This window comes from Trichomycterus rosablanca, chromosome 14 (assembly GCF_030014385.1).
Source record: "Trichomycterus rosablanca isolate fTriRos1 chromosome 14, fTriRos1.hap1, whole genome shotgun sequence".
NCBI classification, from domain to species: Eukaryota; Metazoa; Chordata; class Actinopteri; order Siluriformes; family Trichomycteridae; genus Trichomycterus; species Trichomycterus rosablanca.
In genome coordinates this window covers 30,346,786-30,364,997 of record NC_086001.1, presented here as the reverse complement: position 1 = coordinate 30,364,997, position 18,212 = coordinate 30,346,786, and the positions used below count along the sequence as shown (strand labels likewise).

At 36.2% G+C, this 18,212-nt stretch overlaps 3 non-coding genes and 1 pseudogene across 3 annotated transcripts; all 4 read right to left on the bottom strand.

Annotated features, from left to right (window-relative positions):
• The window catches only part of LOC134326288 (zinc finger protein 208-like), a 163,760-nt pseudogene extending 145,872 nt beyond the window's left edge, over positions 1-17,888 (bottom strand).
• On the bottom strand, positions 597-669 carry trnak-cuu (transfer RNA lysine (anticodon CUU)). The gene has a single exon. It is a non-coding gene; the product is annotated as a tRNA-Lys (tRNA).
• trnaq-uug (transfer RNA glutamine (anticodon UUG)) lies at positions 1,923-1,994 on the bottom strand. Its single transcript has one exon. It is a non-coding gene; the product is annotated as a tRNA-Gln (tRNA).
• Positions 2,973-3,044, bottom strand: trnaq-cug (transfer RNA glutamine (anticodon CUG)). Its single transcript has one exon. It is a non-coding gene; the product is annotated as a tRNA-Gln (tRNA).
• Positions 17,889-18,212: the final 324 nt, after the last annotated feature.

Here is an 18,212-nt window from a genome sequence, read left to right as displayed (position 1 = left end):
CGCTACCGAGTCTGTTTGTCACGAACGTCAGGTCACTTTCAAATGATGGATGAACTGAGACTAAGTTTAACATCACAAACATCTATACAGAAAACGTGTATGATGATAATCACAGATTCTTGGCTTAATCCAGGTGTGGATCCAAACCTCCAAATCGTTGTCTCTGACAAGTGTGAGATCTTTTTAATGCCCCTCTCATTCAGGTCAGAAACATGCCATTATTTCAATTTGCCAAACTTAATTACCCTTCTGTAAACCTTAGCAAGTCATGTGACTCGTGTGTACCATCCAATGAAACAGCTGTGCGTGTGTCTTTGTGGTGCAATTGGTTAGCGCGTTCGGCTGTTAACCGAAAGGTTGGTGGTTCGAGCCCACCCAGGGACGAGTGTCTTTTATTGCACAACCTGCCTGTTGATGAAACGGATATGAGACACAACAACATGTAGTCCCACAGAATAGTGGAAATAAGTAACTGATAACATTAAGTAAACAACAGTCCTACAAGCACAAATATCCACCTGATAAGTCACCAGAGACCGGCTGTACAAAGTGGAAGAACGTTCTTTTGGTTTCTGTAGATGTTAAATGAAGATACTCGCCCAACATGGGGCTCGAACCCACGACCCTGAGATTAAGAGTCTCATGCTCTACCGACTGAGCTAGCCAGGCTTAAGCAACAGGTCAGAACAGACAGCTCATCGATCAGACCATCAGAGAGATGTAGGTTTAATTCACTAACATCACGACCAGATTAAGAACTAATTCACAGTTTACAAACAAACACAATTCAGAATAAGCAACAGAAACAGACACAGACTTACTGTCACTGTATTGTATTGTATTATAGTGTTAAATTGTAGCGTATTTTATTGAGATTATGCTTTAATGCTGTATTTTCTTACATTTATTTAATCCAGCACAATGGTTAAACTGCACAACCCAACAAGTTAAAATAACCCATCATGTGTTCTGTCCAATATTTACACAGTGCTGGTTGCCAAATAACATTTTCACCTGCATTCAGACTTTTCTTTCCTGTATACCAAAAACAGTAGCCACTGCAGGTCTACAACATGTTACAAAAACACTTGGGACACTTTATTTTTGCTTTCTTTATCTTGCCGGTGTCACGTTGTATTGAAACTAAAATAAATAAATAAAAACGTAAAATTTTAAATCAAGTGTTTAGGTTCATTCATCATCTTAACACATATTACAAACTAATCAAGCTCGTCAGATTTCAGACATTGTTCACGTAAACAAAAATCTCAAGGTGATTCATTTATTCATAGACGGTGCTGTTTATGGTTTTACACTTAAAAACATGAACAGTTAAAAAATAACAACAAACACAACAACAACAATTTAATAATAATGTCACAAATCTGTACCCAAGTAACAAGCTGTAATTTATCTAGCACCACTAGATGGGAACGATCTCTGTACAACATTTTGAACTTCACTTTAAAAGTCAGTTCAGTGTGTTTTACTGTAGTAAGAAAAGCTCCACATGTTTTATATTTATATGTTTGATACTGTTTTACTCCACATGTTTTATATGTAGTGTTTATGGTATTTAAGCTGGATGGATAGATGGAAGTTAACATGTTAACACTTCAGACTTTACTTTTACATCTCAGATTTTTAAACGTACGTGATTGATATAATTCTGAGGTATTTTAGAAGTTTTAGGCAGTAAATAAAAGTAATTTTAGTTAAACATTGCCACCCAAGTATCAAAAAAACAAACTATGCCACTGTTGGAAAACTGCACTGAGTTAAGTTTAGGACCCAGTTGGCCGGTAGATGGCGCTGTAAACAATGTTTTGTCTTTTGGTACTACAATTCAGCATAGAGCAGTCATATGTGGAACACTATTCTCTACTCAGCATTGATAACAGTGTTTTTACCTAAATAAAACCAGGTTCCACCGAGATTTGAACTCGGATCACTGGATTCAAAGTCCAGAGTGCTAAACATTACACCAAGGAACCACACAGTGAGGTCTTACTTAAGCCCAAAAGTTAATAATTAGTCATTTAAGAGCAAGTTGGCTGTTAGATGGCGCTGTAAACAATGATTAGCGATTATATTTTGGGATGGAGCAGTCACATGTGGAACACTATAACACTACTAGTGCTATTATGATATTAAAGCTGGATGAATGGATGGAAATGAACATGTCATTTAAGGTGACTCTAAACTAGCACAAGCAATTGTGATGCTCTGTTGTACTGCACATGAGCTGAATGCTACCATCCTGAAACTGCTAAGGTTTCTCAATCTTGGACCTCACACCGGGCCCCAAATAAAAGCAGTAAGGTCCCACCGAGATGTGAACTCAGATCGCAGGATTCAGAGTCCAGAGTGCTAACCATTACACCATGGAACCCTGACACCATGAAAACTAAACGTAATGATTCACCATTTGCTAAGTAAATAAAGCAAAAATACACAACTTCAGACTTGAACATCTCAAGTGATTTAAACTTACGTGATTGATATAATTGACTGAAATCAATTGAAAAAAATGAGGTAATTTAGATGTTTTAAACACTAAATAAAAGTAATTTTAGTTAAACATTGCCACCCAAGTATCAAAATCACAACAAAAAGTTCCACTGTTGAAAAATTGCAGTAAGTTCAAGACGCATTAGGTCGGTAGATGGCGCTGTAAACAATGACTTGCCACTTTGTGTTCTAATTTGGCATAGAGCATTTACATTTTACATTTTCAGCATTTAGCAAACGCTTTTATCCAAAGCGACTTACACAATGAGCAATTGAGGGTTAAGGGCCTTGCTCAGGGACCCAACAGTGGCAACTTGGTGGTGGCGGGGCTTGAACCGGCAACCTTCTGTTTACTAGTCCAGTACCTTAACCACTGAGCTATCACTGGCCCTAGAGCAGTCATATGTGGAACACTATTGTCTTCTCATCATTGATAACTGTGTTTTTACCTAAATAAAGCCAGGTTCCACCGAGATTTGAACTCGGATTGCTGGATTCAGAATCCAGAGTGCTAACCATTACACCATGGAACCACAAAAGAAATGTTTTGTAATGAAGAATTGAGCACAAAGGTTAATAATTACACCATTAACTCCACATGTTTTATGTAGTGTTTATGGTATTTGAGCTGGATGGATAGATGGAAGTTAACATGTCAGACATCCCAAGTTGCAAAAACTCATTTCAGGGAGCTACAAAAAAAGCTAAAAACCCTCTCGCACACAGCAAAGTATATGGGTGATAACAGAACTTTTAGGAGCTGGTAACTGAGCTACTAAACTAACAGTTCGCGTCACAAACACATTAATGTGTACTACATAGTGCACCAGATAGTGTGAAAGATAATTGATTTATAATCCCTACATAGTGCACTAGATTGTATATTAAAAAAGAAGTTATGTTTTTTACTTAGTGCACTAAATAGTGTACTAGATAATAGACTTTTGTTTCTTACATAATGCTTTAGGTAGCGTATTAGTTAACAGATTTAGGTTCCCTACATAGTGCACTAAATTGTATATCAGATAACGGATTTATGTTCCCTACATAGTGCACTAGATAGTATTTTAGATATGAATTTATGTTCCCTACACAGTGCACTAGATTGTATATTAGATCACGGATTTATGTTTCCTACATAGTGGACTAGATAGTGTATTAGATAACGCATTCATGTTCACTACAGAGTGCACTAGAAAGAATAACTAGATGATGATTTGTGTTTCTTGCATAGTGCACTAGATTGTATATCAGATAACGGATTTAATATGCAATCGGGAAAAAGTCTGTGTCGCCTGCGTGTGTGTGTGTGTGTGTGCGTTCTTGGCCGCTTATTTTAGATTCCGGGAGATTTTATGTGACTTGCGGGCATCAGGGAGCCGCTATGTATATGCGGAAGGCTTCCGGAACTGACATGTAATCTAAGGTGACTCTTAGGTTTATTCGCTGCTGTTGGCTTATAAAGTTCTACTAAACAAACTGGCTCGTATTTTGGCACTGATATACCTTCCTGAATGGTGATATGCTTGGTTTACACTACTAGCACAAACAGTTGTGGTCTACACCCCACAAGCGCTCTGTTGTACTGCACATGCGCTGAACGCTACCATCCTGAAAGTGCTAATGTTTCTAAACCTTGAAACTCACACCGGCTCCCAAATGAAACTTGCCATTTGCTAAATAAATAAAGCTGAAAAAGAAAAATACACACACACACAACTTTAGACTTTAACATCTCAGATTTTTTAAACTGACGGGATTCATATAATTCTAAAATAATGTAGATTTAGGCAGTACATTTTAACTATTCTTTTGCTAAACATTGCCACCCAAGTATCAAAATCACAACAAAACGCCGCACTATTAATAACTGCACAGAGTTAAGTCTTATAGTTTAACACCTGCCGAAGTTTAGTGCCTCCTGAAGAACGAAGAGACATTTTGTTGAACGGCTCTTTAAAAGGAACCGAGCCAAAATATCCGGCACCCTTCAAAAAGCCATAATTCCCATCACTAATATACAGGGGTTGGACAAAATAACTGAAACACCTGTCATTTTAGTGTGGTAGGTTTCATGGCTAAATTGGACCAGTCTGGTGGCCAATCTTCATTAATTGCACATTGCACCAGTAAGAGCAGAGTGTGAAGGTTCAATTAGCAGGGTAAGAGCACAGTTTTGCTCAAAATATTGCAATGCACACAACATTATGGGTGACATACCAGAGTTCAAAAGAGGACAAATTGTTGGTGCACGTCTTGCTGGCGCATCTGTGACCAAGACAGCAAGTCTTTGTGATGTATCAAGAGCCACGGTATCCAGGGTAATGTCAGCATACCACCAAGAAGGACAAACCACATCCAACAGGATTAACTGTGGACGCAAGAGGAAGCTGTCTGAAAGGGATGTTCGGGTGCTAACCCGGATTGTATCCAAAAAACATAAAACCACGGCTGCCCAAATCACGGCAGAATTAAATGTGCACCTCAACTCTCCTGTTTCCACCAGAACTGTCCGTCGGGAGCTCCACAGGGTCAATATACACGGCCGGGCTGCTATAGCCAAACCTTTGGTCACTCGTGCCAATGCCAAACGTCGGTTTCAATGGTGCAAGGAGCGCAAATCTTGGGCTGTGGACAATGTGAAACATGTATTGTTCTCTGATGAGTCCACCTTTACTGTTTTCCCCACATCCGGGAGAGTTACGGTGTGGAGAAGCCCCAAAGAAGCGTACCACCCAGACTGTTGCATGCCCAGAGTGAAGCATGGGGGTGGATCAGTGATGGTTTGGGCTGCCATATCATGGCATTCCCTTGGCCCAATACTTGTGCTAGATGGGCGCGTCACTGCCAAGGACTACCGAACCATTCTGGAGGACCATGTGCATCCAATGGCAGTGCCGTGTATCAGGATGACAATGCACCAATACACACAGCAAGACTGGTGAAAGATTGGTTTGATGAACATGAAAGTGAAGTTGAACATCTCCCATGGCCTGCACAGTCACCAGATCTAAATATTATTGAGCCACTTTGGGGTGTTTTGGAGAAACGTTTTCCTCCACCAGCATCACGTAGTGACCTGGCCACTATCCTGCAAGAAGAATGGCTTAAAATCCCTCTGACCACTGTGCAGGACTTGTATATGTCATTTCCAAGATGAATTGACGCTGTATTGGCTCCAAAAGGAGGCCCTACACCATACTAATACATTATTGTGGTCTAAAACCAGGTGTTTCAGTTATTTTGTCCAACCCCTGTATATACACACACACACACACACCTAATTAATGTGTGCCATATGTGGTTCTGTGATGAGAAATATAGGTGGTACTTGGAAGTTTTGGTTTGATAATGGGTGGTACTTGGTCTAAAAAGTTTGAGAATAGGATATAGGATATATAGGATATATACTGTAGGTTATGTAGGATATAGGATATTTTGACTAGGGCTGTATGTATGATGCATCATCAAACTGTTATACATTATTTATTCTATTTTGTATTAGATGAGATGGTTTGTCTCTGTATTGACCCGCAATTCATTTTTAAATGACACCTAACGATAGTGATCCGACGCTTTTTACTATAAAATGTTGACTTCATCAAAAAGAATCGACTCCCTCAGCTTCAAATTGCTCATTGCTGAGTACCATCAACTTAGTGAATAGACTCTTTCGAGTCTATTCCTGTCGTTCAACTTAAAGAACCGGATTAAAGAATCAACTCATTTGATTCATTTGAACACGCAGACTCACTCGCTCTCCCGCTGTGAGCTTCTCAAACTGAACTGCGTCTTTCTGTACATGAGGAAGAATTCTATGTAGAGATCTCAAATAACATGAACCTGAAGGTGTGAACTTACATTGTAGAAAAGAAAAACAAGCAAGTCCTACAAGCACAAATATCCACCTGATAAGTCACCGGAGACCGGCTATACAAAATGGAAAAACGTTCTTTTGGTTTCTGTAGATGTTAAATGAAGATACTCGCCCAACATGGGGCTGGAACCCACGACCCTGAGATTAAGAGTCTCATGCGCTACCGACTGAGCTAGTCAGGCTTAAGCAGCAGGTCAGAACAGACAGCTTATCAGTCAGACCATCAGAGAGATGTAGGTTTAATTCAATCACAGTTTACACACAAACACAAATAAACAACAGAAACAGACACAGACTTACTGTCACTTTTAAACTACTACCTTGACTTGTGTTGAGTTCTGAGATTTGCAGTATGATGTTGTTTGGTATTTGTTGGTGATGAAAAGAAGGCTGGTCTATAGAATCCACAATTAATGCCAGCTTCAGTGGTTAGACAGTTTGAAAAAGTATTATGGGATGGTCTGTACTAAAATAACACATTACACATCCCTAAATGTTTTAAATGTTGAATCAACATGTTTTTTTTCTGTTATATCTTAATTAAAAACAAATATTGTAAGATATATCCACTTTGCATTGCACAGGAGACACCCCCCCCCACCACCGCTGTTAAAAAAGTAGATAGATAGATAGATAGATAGATAGATAGATAGATAGATAGATAGATAGATAGATAGATAGATCGATTTATTAATCCCAGAGGGAAAGTCAAGTATTACAACAGCTCAGGGTACAATAGAAAAAAGTAAATAAAAGACTCAGTTAAAAATTAATAATTAAATAGGCTAAAGGTGCATAAGAATAATAATAAGTATGTATTGCAGTACAATGTTGGTAGAAATAAATATATACACAATGTCAATAATAATAAAAAAAGTGTTTTGGCATTAAATGTCCAGGTGTGCAATGATATAAACAGAGTGACAGATTATGCTTCAAAAGTTTGGTATTAAGTAAGTAAAGTAATAAGTAACCTTTACTCTGAGTACATTTTAAATTAGTTACTTTTTACTTGAGTAGATTTTTAGACAAGTAATTTTACTTGTACTTAATTAAAAAATAATTAAAGCAATCAATGCTAAGTGTAATAATTGATATATTATGATATCACTGATAGCTGACCCCAGAATTCCAGTACAATAACAATGCAAAGTGTAGTAATTGTTATCTCAGCAAAAAATGGATGCTTTTTGTTAAAATGTAACAACATGCCTGAGGAAAATGTCGATATCCTCAATAACAGGCATGAACTGCACTTAGCAATCAGTGCTAAGTGTAATTAATGATATAATATCTATATGGAGACTTTTTTAACCAATGAAAACAAAACCATGAAAAATGTTGATGTTCTTATTATACCAAATATATTTTACCTTAGTGCCATACGTGAGCTGAACAATGTCAGTTTACTCACTCCTATGTGGACTTTGTGGGACTTATGTTGATTCCAGCATACAGACCGCTCACCAGTTGCTACAAACCAGAACTAATACAGGTAAAGACCTGCCTAGCGATAGCCTTCTCTGCTCTTCAGTACACTGACTGGGAGGTGTTTTTATTCATCTAAAAACAGGACAGAAGCTTTCAGGAATCAATAATGAGACCAAGGATTAAGGTTCAATATGTAGATATTTTATTAGCAAACAAGCAATAACAAGCAAAATACATAAATGACACATAAATGAACATAACAATACTAATTCTAGACTGGATAGGTGGCCATTTGTCCAGACTGTAGCAACTGCTCAAGTATATGAAAACATCAGATTGTACAAAACTGATTGTACCAAGTTATATAAGCCAAACAATGAAAACGTGTGAAACACAAGTTATATAAGTAATATCTGTGCCAACATATATTTATATATATATATATATATATATATATATATTTATTTATGGGCGCCTTTGAAAACTCTTAAGGACACCTTACAATACAAAACATCCGTACATAATTAACGACACAGATTAAGGGTAGGCGAGTTTACAGAAATACGTTTTAGGGCATGTTTTGAAACTAGGAATTTAATCAATGGTGTGAATGTCAGGAGGGAGAGAGTTCCAGAGACGTGGGGCAGAGTAGCTAAAAGCTCTAGCTGCCATATGAGGTAGACCAAAAAGGAGAGAGTTACAATAATCAAATCGAGATGTGACCAGGGCATGAACAAGAACATCAGCACTTCTAGGAGAAAGGAATGGACGTAGACGATTTATGTTACGTAAATGGAAATAAGCAGATCGTGAAAATGAAAGATTGTGAGTGGAAGGAGAAACGACTGAGTTCTTCATCATCACTGAGAATTTGTTAGATTTAGAGAGAGGAGATTTTCTACCTATAAGAGGAATTTTAGTTTTATCAGCATTTAATTTGAGAAAATTGTAAGAGAACCATGTTCTTAATTCTATTAGACAATCAGAGAGAGATGGATGAGGAAGAGTAGCCGTGAGCACAGTGGACAGGTATAGTTCGGTGTCGTTCGCATAACAATAAAATTGAATGTTGTATTTTCTAAAGATACGTCCAATGGGAAGCAGGTAAATTAAAAACAGTATAGGCCTCAAGACAGAGCCCTGAGGGACACCACTAGTAACATTTACATTTTCAGCATTTAGCAGACGCTTTTATCCAAAGCGACTTACACAATGAGCAATTGAGGGTTAAGGGCCTTGCTCAGGGACCCAACAGTGGCAACTTGGTGGTGGCGGGGCTTAAACCGGCAACCTTTTGTTTACTAGTCCAGTACCTTAACCACTGAGCTATCACTGTCCAGGAGTAACAGGAGTAACAGGAGTTAATGTGAACATACTGTACATGTCTAGAAATGTATGAAGAAAACCAATCAAGCACAGCATCACTAAGACCAATATATGCTAGCCGATCCAATACCTTTTATTTTCAATTCACTTCCACTATTAATTGATAGCATTCACTTACATCAGGCTCTAAACCTCCTGCTTCTACCCACCATTCACTCCACTATAGATAATCACATTATTTCCCAGTAATAGTTTAACCTAAAGATTTATACTTTTATTATTACTGTTTACTTATTAATGTTTACTGTGTAATTAATTACCTATTAATTACACAGTATAATTCATTCATTGCTAACCATTTCTCCCCAACACTCACTCACTCACTGTATTTTATATTTTTATATTTTAGCTTGTTTGGTACAATCTGATGAGTCACACTTGTGTCTAAGTGCTGAAAAATAAGCAAAGCAGCTCCAACACTGTGAGCATCATTTCTGTAAAATGTGAATGCGCTGATGTTTTTTGAGATTACTCAGTTGATTAACCCCTTGGCTGTCCAGTCTATTTTTGTGCATTTTCCGTCTGAAGGGCATACCCAAATTTTAATGCTGTTTATTCACAAAGTACATATGATTTAAGGAAATTTATGGTTTAATGTGACTGAAAACCCCATAAAGTATCAGTAGAAACTGCTAAAGGTCATAATGATATTTTACCATGTTGCAATGATGATAAAAACGATTTTTACATTTTTTGTTTTAGTCCAAAGTTTTAGTGAGTATAAGTATGCATAAATATGCATAAGTATGGGCAAGCAGGCAGTAGCCTAGTGGTTAAGGTACTGGACTAGTAACCAGAAGGTTGCTGGTTCAAGCCCCACCACTGCTAGGTTGCTGCTGTTGGGCTCTTGAGCAAGGCCCTTAACCCTCAATTGCTCACACTGTATACTGTAATGTAAGTCGCTTTGGATAAAAGCGTCTGCTAAATGCTGAAAATGTAAATGTAAGTATGAATATAGGTCTGGTATAACATTGCCAACACATCATGTCTGTGACCAAAGTTGTTTACTACCACCATACCAAATTTTTTTTGATGATCACCCATACTGATCTGGAGTTATACAAGTTGGAGTAACAACAGTCCATATCGGCCTCTCCAAATGTGCCCAAAACCTCTCCAAAACCTTCCAATAGGGAAAAACAAGCTATATTGCAAAAATAAATGATCTGTATTTTATGGTGACAACATAATTAATTTAGGTTCAGATCTACATACCTTAGTGAAAATAATAATTGCATGACCCTGACATATCCTCTCCAAATGTCCTTTTAGCCTCTCCAAATGTTATTTTAGCTTTTCTACATGCTTTTTTTTTTAGCCTTTTTACACTAGAAACAACCTCTGAATTCAATATAATGAATTGTATTTAGGTACCTATGTTACAAACGTTTTATAAACATGTTTTCCAAAAATAAAACACAACAATTGAATGATTAGCAAAACAAATTTTTTTGAAAAATACAATCAACTCAAAACTATTTACAATGTCTATTTACATTTTACAAATATTTACAGGTTTTTGTGGTGCCCCATATTGTGCCATTTGTAAAAACAGTTTCTTTTGGCCACAACGCACAATGGCACATCGCACTTTGTGCAGTACACTGGTGTCTTCACAGGGTTGCCAGACCTTTTGCACATGGCACATTTTCGCCTGCCAGCTGAACTGTCATCGCTGTAAAATGCTGGCAGGCATTGTTTTGTTTCACCTGAGGGTCCTGCAGCAGACTCATCCTGGGTGGTGTCCCCTGAAAAGGCCACAAGCTCCGACATCAGTTTCTCTCTAAAGAGTTTCTGAGTTAGAGCCTCTTGTGCATTTGTTTTTGATATTTGCTGATGTAAAATAAAACTATTTACAATCCCAATGTCAATGAAATGGTAAAATAATGTCTCGTACCACTTGACTGTCTTGTGTAAGGCATTGTGATATGAAATCAAGGTGTCCGACAAATCAACTCCTCCCATGTGCCTGTTGTAATCCTTGACCGCTGCAGGAACTGGAACATTCACTTTATTCCTAACCCCCTCCTGATTTTTTACTCTCCTCATCACTGTGTCACCATCATATGCCTTGTGCATTGTGGAGCACATCACCACCTCCCTTGTGTCCATCCACTTTACAAAAAGAAGTTGTCCACGTCTGTGCCAGCGGATGGTTCCTCTCTTTGCCTGCCTGGTGAGATCATTGATTTTTGTTTTTGGATACCCCTTCCGGTTGGTACGGATGGTACCACAAGCAAGAGTCTCCTTCTTCAGGAGATCCAAATAGAGCATGGGGCTTGTGTAATAATGGTCAGTGTAGAGGTGGTACCCCTTGCCAAGAAGGGCAAAATCCATGAGGGACATAACTGAGTCATAGCTCAGTCCCTGGCCTGAGCAAACGGATTGCTTGCCTTCATAAATAAAAAAATTCCAAGTGTAACCTGTGGTTGAATCAGCCAGAACAAACATTTTGTAGCTCCATTTTGTTGGCTTTGCCTTCATGTATTGTTTCAGGCCAGTTCTTGCTTTAGAGATGCAGATTAGAAGATTCTTGCTTTCAATCGAAATGTCCTTGTCCGGCTGAAAATATGTCCGGCATGCTGTCAGCAACTCTGTATACAGTGGCTTCAATTTGAAAAGTTTGTCATATGTTGAGGTTCCCTTTCTCCTTGTGTTATCTTCGTCCTCTTTTAGGTCACACAGATGCAGGTTACTAGAGATTGCCAAAAATCTTTTGCCCGTCATCACTTTTGCGGTGTAATGAAGGCGGTAATATTCCTTTCCAGACCAGTAGTCTGCAACAGATTTTAGTTTCACAATCCCCATGTATATTACCAATGCAATAAATTTGTAGAATTCTCTAACACTGAGAGGAATCCATTTGTAAGATGGATTTGCAGCTGCTCTGATCTCAGCATACTTATTGGTGTTATCTACAATAGTCTTCACCACAGATATACTGAAAAACAGCTGAAACAACTGCAGTGGGGAATATACAGTGTTCGATAGAAGCTGTAGCCCTGGAGGTCGCTTTGGCAAAAATTTTGGAATGCTGGGTGCCTCATCAACATCAGTGATGTCATGCCAAACATCATCTTCATCTTCGGTTGTAGAAACACTGCCTGGCCTTTTTGTTTGTGCAGGAACTCGGTGAGAACGTCCTCTTGATTGCCTCTTCGCACGTGTTGCTGATGACCTGGTCTTCTGTATTGTTGGGAGGTGGGTGGATGAAGTACTTGGCACCACTTCGACAGACGTTACAGTACTTTCTGGATCTGTGTGAATGGTCCTTGATGTGGATTCAGGGTGGGGTGGGGAAGAATGCCTCTTTCTCTTAGTCTGAGCAGCTGGCACCCAGTCATCACCTGAATCCTCAGAATTGCTATTATAAAACACAAAAAGAAAAATACAACATAAGTTTTTGTAATAAATGCACAGCTGTAACAAAATTATATATAATAAACTTGGAAACAACAGTATAGTCTTTTAAAAGTTATAAAAGTTGGAAAACAATAATTTGATCTTGGCATTTTTACCTTACTACTAAAATAAACTTTTCAATGCAACAACACAAATGTAAATTTGGTATAAAAAAAAAAAAATGTACTTACAAGTCAAGAACAGCATCTTCTCCATGAAGAAAAGCGTCTTCTTCAAACGAATCGTAGTCACTTTCTTCTGATACCTGCAATTCTTCTTCTTCTTCCAGTCGTTCCAATTCAGAAACTACTTCTGCACTTTTAAAACTCTTCTCACACTGTGAGCACTGATCCGGTTTCTCTCCAGTGTGAATGCGCTGGTGTTTTTTGAGTTCACCCTGTATATTAAAACTCTTTCCACACTGTGAGCACTGATACGGTTTCTCTCCAGTGTGAATGCGCTGGTGTTTTTTGAGATCACCCTGTATATTAAAACTCTTTCCACACTGTGAGCACTGATACGGTTTCTCTCCAGTGTGAATGTGCTGGTGTTTTTTCAGATTACCCTGTGTATTAAAACTCTTCCCACATTGTGAGCACTGATACGGTTTCTCTCCTGTGTGAATGCGCTGGTGTATCTTGAGAGCACTCAGGCACCTGAAGTTCTTCCCACACTGTGAGCACTGATTTGGTTTCTTTCCAGTGTGAATGCGCTGGTGTTTTTTTAGATAACTCTGTGTATTTAAACTCTTTCCACGTTGTGAGCACTGATATGTTTTTTTTCCTGTGTGAATGTGCTGGTGTATTTTGAGAGCACCCTGGGTACTGAAGCTCTTCCCACACTGTGAGCACTGATATGGTTTCTTTCCTGTGTGAATGCGCTGGTGTATTTTGAGATGACTCAGGAACCTGAAGCTCTTCCCACACTGTGAGCAGACGTTTCCTTCTTCCTGTGTGGGACTGAGAGAGGTGTTAATGCTGACAGTACCAGAGGACGTTTGCTGATTACTGGAGCTTCTGGTGGGCGTCAGATCCTCATCAGTCTTAATCTTCACCAGAGTCTCATATTTATCATGGTTGCAGCTCTTGATGTGATTGTGGAGCTGATTTTGGGTTGTAGAGGAACGTGGACACGAGGAGCAGCAGAAATCCTTGTTCAGTTCTGAAGCAGAAAATAATCAAATACATTTATAACATTATAAATAATAAATACATTTATAACATTATAAATAATCAAATACATTTATAACATTATAAATAATAAATACATTTATAACATTATAAATAATCAAATACATTTATAACATTATAAATAATCAAACACATTTATAACATTATAAATAATCAAACACATTTATAACATTATAAATAATCAAATACATGTATAACATTATAAATAATCAAATACATTTATAACATTATAAATAATAATATACATTTATAACATTATAAATAATCAAACACATTTATAACATTATAAATAATAATATACATTTATAACATTATAAATAATCAAATACATTTTAACATTATAAATAAAAATATACATTTATAACATTATAAATAATAATATACATTTATAACATTATAAATAATCAAATACATTTATAACATTATAAATAATCAAATACATTTAAACATTATAAATAATCAAACACATTTATAACATTATAAATAAAAATATACATTTATAACATTATAAATAATAATATACATTTTAACATTATAAATAATCAAATACATTTATAACATTATAAATAATCAAATACATTTAAACATTATAAATAATCAAATACATTTTAACATTATAAATAAAAATATACATTTATAACATTATAAATAATAATATACATTTATAACATTATAAATAATCAAATACATTTATAACATTATAAATAATCAAATACATTTAAACATTATAAATAATCAAACACATTTATAACATTATAAATAATCAAATACATTTATAACATTATAAATAATCAAATACATTTATAACATTATAAATAATCAAATAAATTTATAACATTATAAATAATCAAATACATTTATAACATTATAAATAATCAGATACATTTATAACATTATAAATAATCAAACACATTTATAACATTATAAATAATCATATACATTTATAACATTATAAATAATCAAACACATTTATAACATTATAAATAATCAAATACATTTATAACATTATAAATAATCAGATACATTTATAACATTATAAATAATCAAACACATTTATAACATTATAAATAATCAAACACATTTATAACATTATAAATAATCATATACATTTATAACATTATAAATAATCAAACACATTTATAACATTATAAATAATCATATACATTTATAACATTATAAATAATAAATACTGTTAGTAATTGTTAAACTGAGATCTGATGCTAAAGTCCTGTAACGTGATTCATCCTGCATTCATCATTTCCTGCTCACACTGATCTGCATGAGCACAATACAAGCTTTCACTGTATGATGCTTCATCCCAGGTTCCTCTGATTCTATTCAATCCAAATCTTATTTTACTCAAGATAAAAAATATCTTACTGAGTTCATCTTTATCTTCAGGTTCTTCCTTCTTCACAGGCTTCATCTGGAAACCTCCACACTGTTGGTCCTCTGGGGTGAGGTGTTCCTCAGAGGTGACGTGTTCCACAGGGATCGAGGTTCCTTCACCTGAAATTTCTTTGTTTTGTGAAAGAAGAAAAATAAGTTTGTTATTGTTGGTAGTAACGACCAACATCTTTATTAAGCACTTAAGTTAGAACTAACAGACATGTACTTCTATACTATCTGTCAAAAACACGACCTATAAACCTTTGTTCACACAGGGTTTCAGCAGATTTAATAATAATAATAATAACAATACAACCCCAAAATCAGAAAAAGTTGGGACAGTATAGAAAAAGCAAATAATAATATAAACACACACTTTGACTTTTATTTGATGTCAGACAGGATGGAGCTGAGATGTTTCATCTTTTATCTGCTCAACTTCATTTCATTTATTAATAAGCATTCATTCCTGCATTTCAGGCCTGCAACACTTTCCAAAAAAAGTTGGGACCGTTCAGGACTGCAGGCAGGCCAGTCCAGGACCCGTACCCTCTTCTTCCACAGCCACGCCTTTGTAATGTGTGCAGCAGGTGGTTTTGCATCGTCTTGTTAAAAAATGCTAGCCGCTCAGGTGGCGCAGCGATAAAAACACATGCTGCAACCAGAGCCGAATTTCAAGTACATCCTATCGAATCCAGCTCTGCCTTGTCGGCTCGAGGCTGAGTGGCACGTATATATTGAACATATCAGCTTATATACTCGACTTTATTTCTTCTCATTCATTACCCAATCATTCAGCCACTTGTATTCACCTGGCATTACTCTGTAATTATATACTAGTGTAAACACGGTACAGTCAGCATGATCTGTTTATTTTTTTAAATTATTTTATTAACCTTTATTTAACCAGGGAAGTCACATTGAGATTAAAATCTCTTTTACAATTGAGCCCTGGCCAAGACAGCAGCAAATCACACAAAAATTACTCCATCAACAACATAGGGAGGATATACTGTATATATACATGTATACATTTAACAAGAACAAACATATGTATAAATTTTTTTTGACTTTTTCTTTAAATTCAGTCAAAGAAATAAACTGCTTCAATTTAAAATATTTCTGTAAATCATTCCAAACAAAAGGTGCACTGTAACTAAATGCTGTCTTTCCAGATTCCGACCAAACTACTGGAACTTCCCATTGTATATAGCTACTGGATCGTAAGTCATACCTGTTTGATGATAAAAATTTAGACAAGTATGGTGGGAGCTGACCAATAATTGCTTTCTACACAAAAATGACAAAATGTACTCTCCGTCGTACTGAAAGTGGAAGCTAACCAGTCATTTCATAAAGTGTGCAGTGATGAGTTGAATAACTGGCACGTGTTATAAACCTTAATGCAGAATGATAAACCGAATCTAGGGAGTTCAATATTGTCTTTGAGGTATGTCTGTATAAAATATCTCCATAGTCTAGAATTGGTAAAAAAGTAGCTTCAACTCATTTCTTTCTAGCCTGTAGAGTAAAACAAGAACTGTTTCTAAAATAAAAGCCCAATTTTAGCTTTAACTTTTTTTATCATATGTTCAACATGCAACTTAAAAGACAGACTATCATCCAACATAAAACCTAAATATTTATAAGATTAAATTAATTCTATTGGTTTACCAGACAGTGTGTAAATCTTAGAGAATTAAGATTATGCTGAACAGTCACAAATGCTTTCTGTAGATTTGAAAGAGCCTCTGCAGGTGATGAGGCTGAACTATAGATAATAGTGTAATCTGCATAAAAATGAATATTAGCATTGCACACATTATCGCCAAGGCTGTTGATATAAATGGTAAACAACAGCGGTCCAAAAATAGAGCCCTGTGGCACCCCATTTCTAACAACCAGCTTTTCAGAAAAAGCCCCATCAAAAAGTACTAGGACTATAGCAGATTTCCAAGCGTCAGGTACAATATTCTGCTCCAATGATGAATTTAAAATATAAGTAAGTGGCTCAACAATAATATTAGCTGCAATTTTCAAGAATATTGGCTCAATCTCATCAGGCCCTGCAGACTTCCTAGCGTTTAGCTTTTTAAGGGTTGACAAAACCTCATTTTTCATAACTGGTCTAAAATGAAATTTAGGCCCGTCCTTTACTTCTGTACATGTTTTATCTGATATGTTCTTATTTGACACACAGTTAAAATTGAACCCAGATGGAATAAAATGCTCATTAAAACAATTCACCATTTCCTTTCTATCAGTAACTTGTTGATTGTTTACAAGTAATTGCTTAATAACAGAGAAGGATAATGGGATGAAAGACAATGACTTTACTGTTTTCCAGAATTTAATAGGATTATTCAGATTTCTTGTTGTTTCATCAAGATAACATTTTAAATTGGCTTTGCAAACAGATATTGTACATCTGTTTCTCAACAATCGAAAAGCCAACCAATCTACTGCCAAATGAGATTTTCTTGCTTTCATCCAAGCCAAATTTCTTTCATGAATAAGTTCTGACAATTCTTCTGAAAACCAAGGATTGTCTCGTCCCTTCACTCTGAAACTCCTCATGGGAGCATGCTTGTTCATAATCTCCAATAAAAGAGTTTGAAAATAAGTCTATGCTATTTCAACATCAAGTATAAGAAATACCTTTTAATATACCGTTTAATCTTCTTTATCTTCTGTCTCCTCATTTCACTCACCTGCTCACTTATGCACTAAATATACAAAAATATTACAAGAAATTCAGACACGACCAAATTAAGAGAAATGATTTTGCTCAAGTCTTACTGAGTTCATCTTTATCTTCAGGTTCTTCTTTCTTCACAGGCTTCATCTGGAAACCTCCACACTGTTGGTCCTCTGAGAAGAGCAGTTCCACAGAAGCAACATGTTCTGCAGGGATTAAAGTGACTTCACCTGAAATTCATCAATATGAGAAGAAGAATCTCAACAACTGGAGGAAACTGAAGGTTGTGGGTTTGGTTCCTAATGTTAGGTTTTTAACATAACATCAT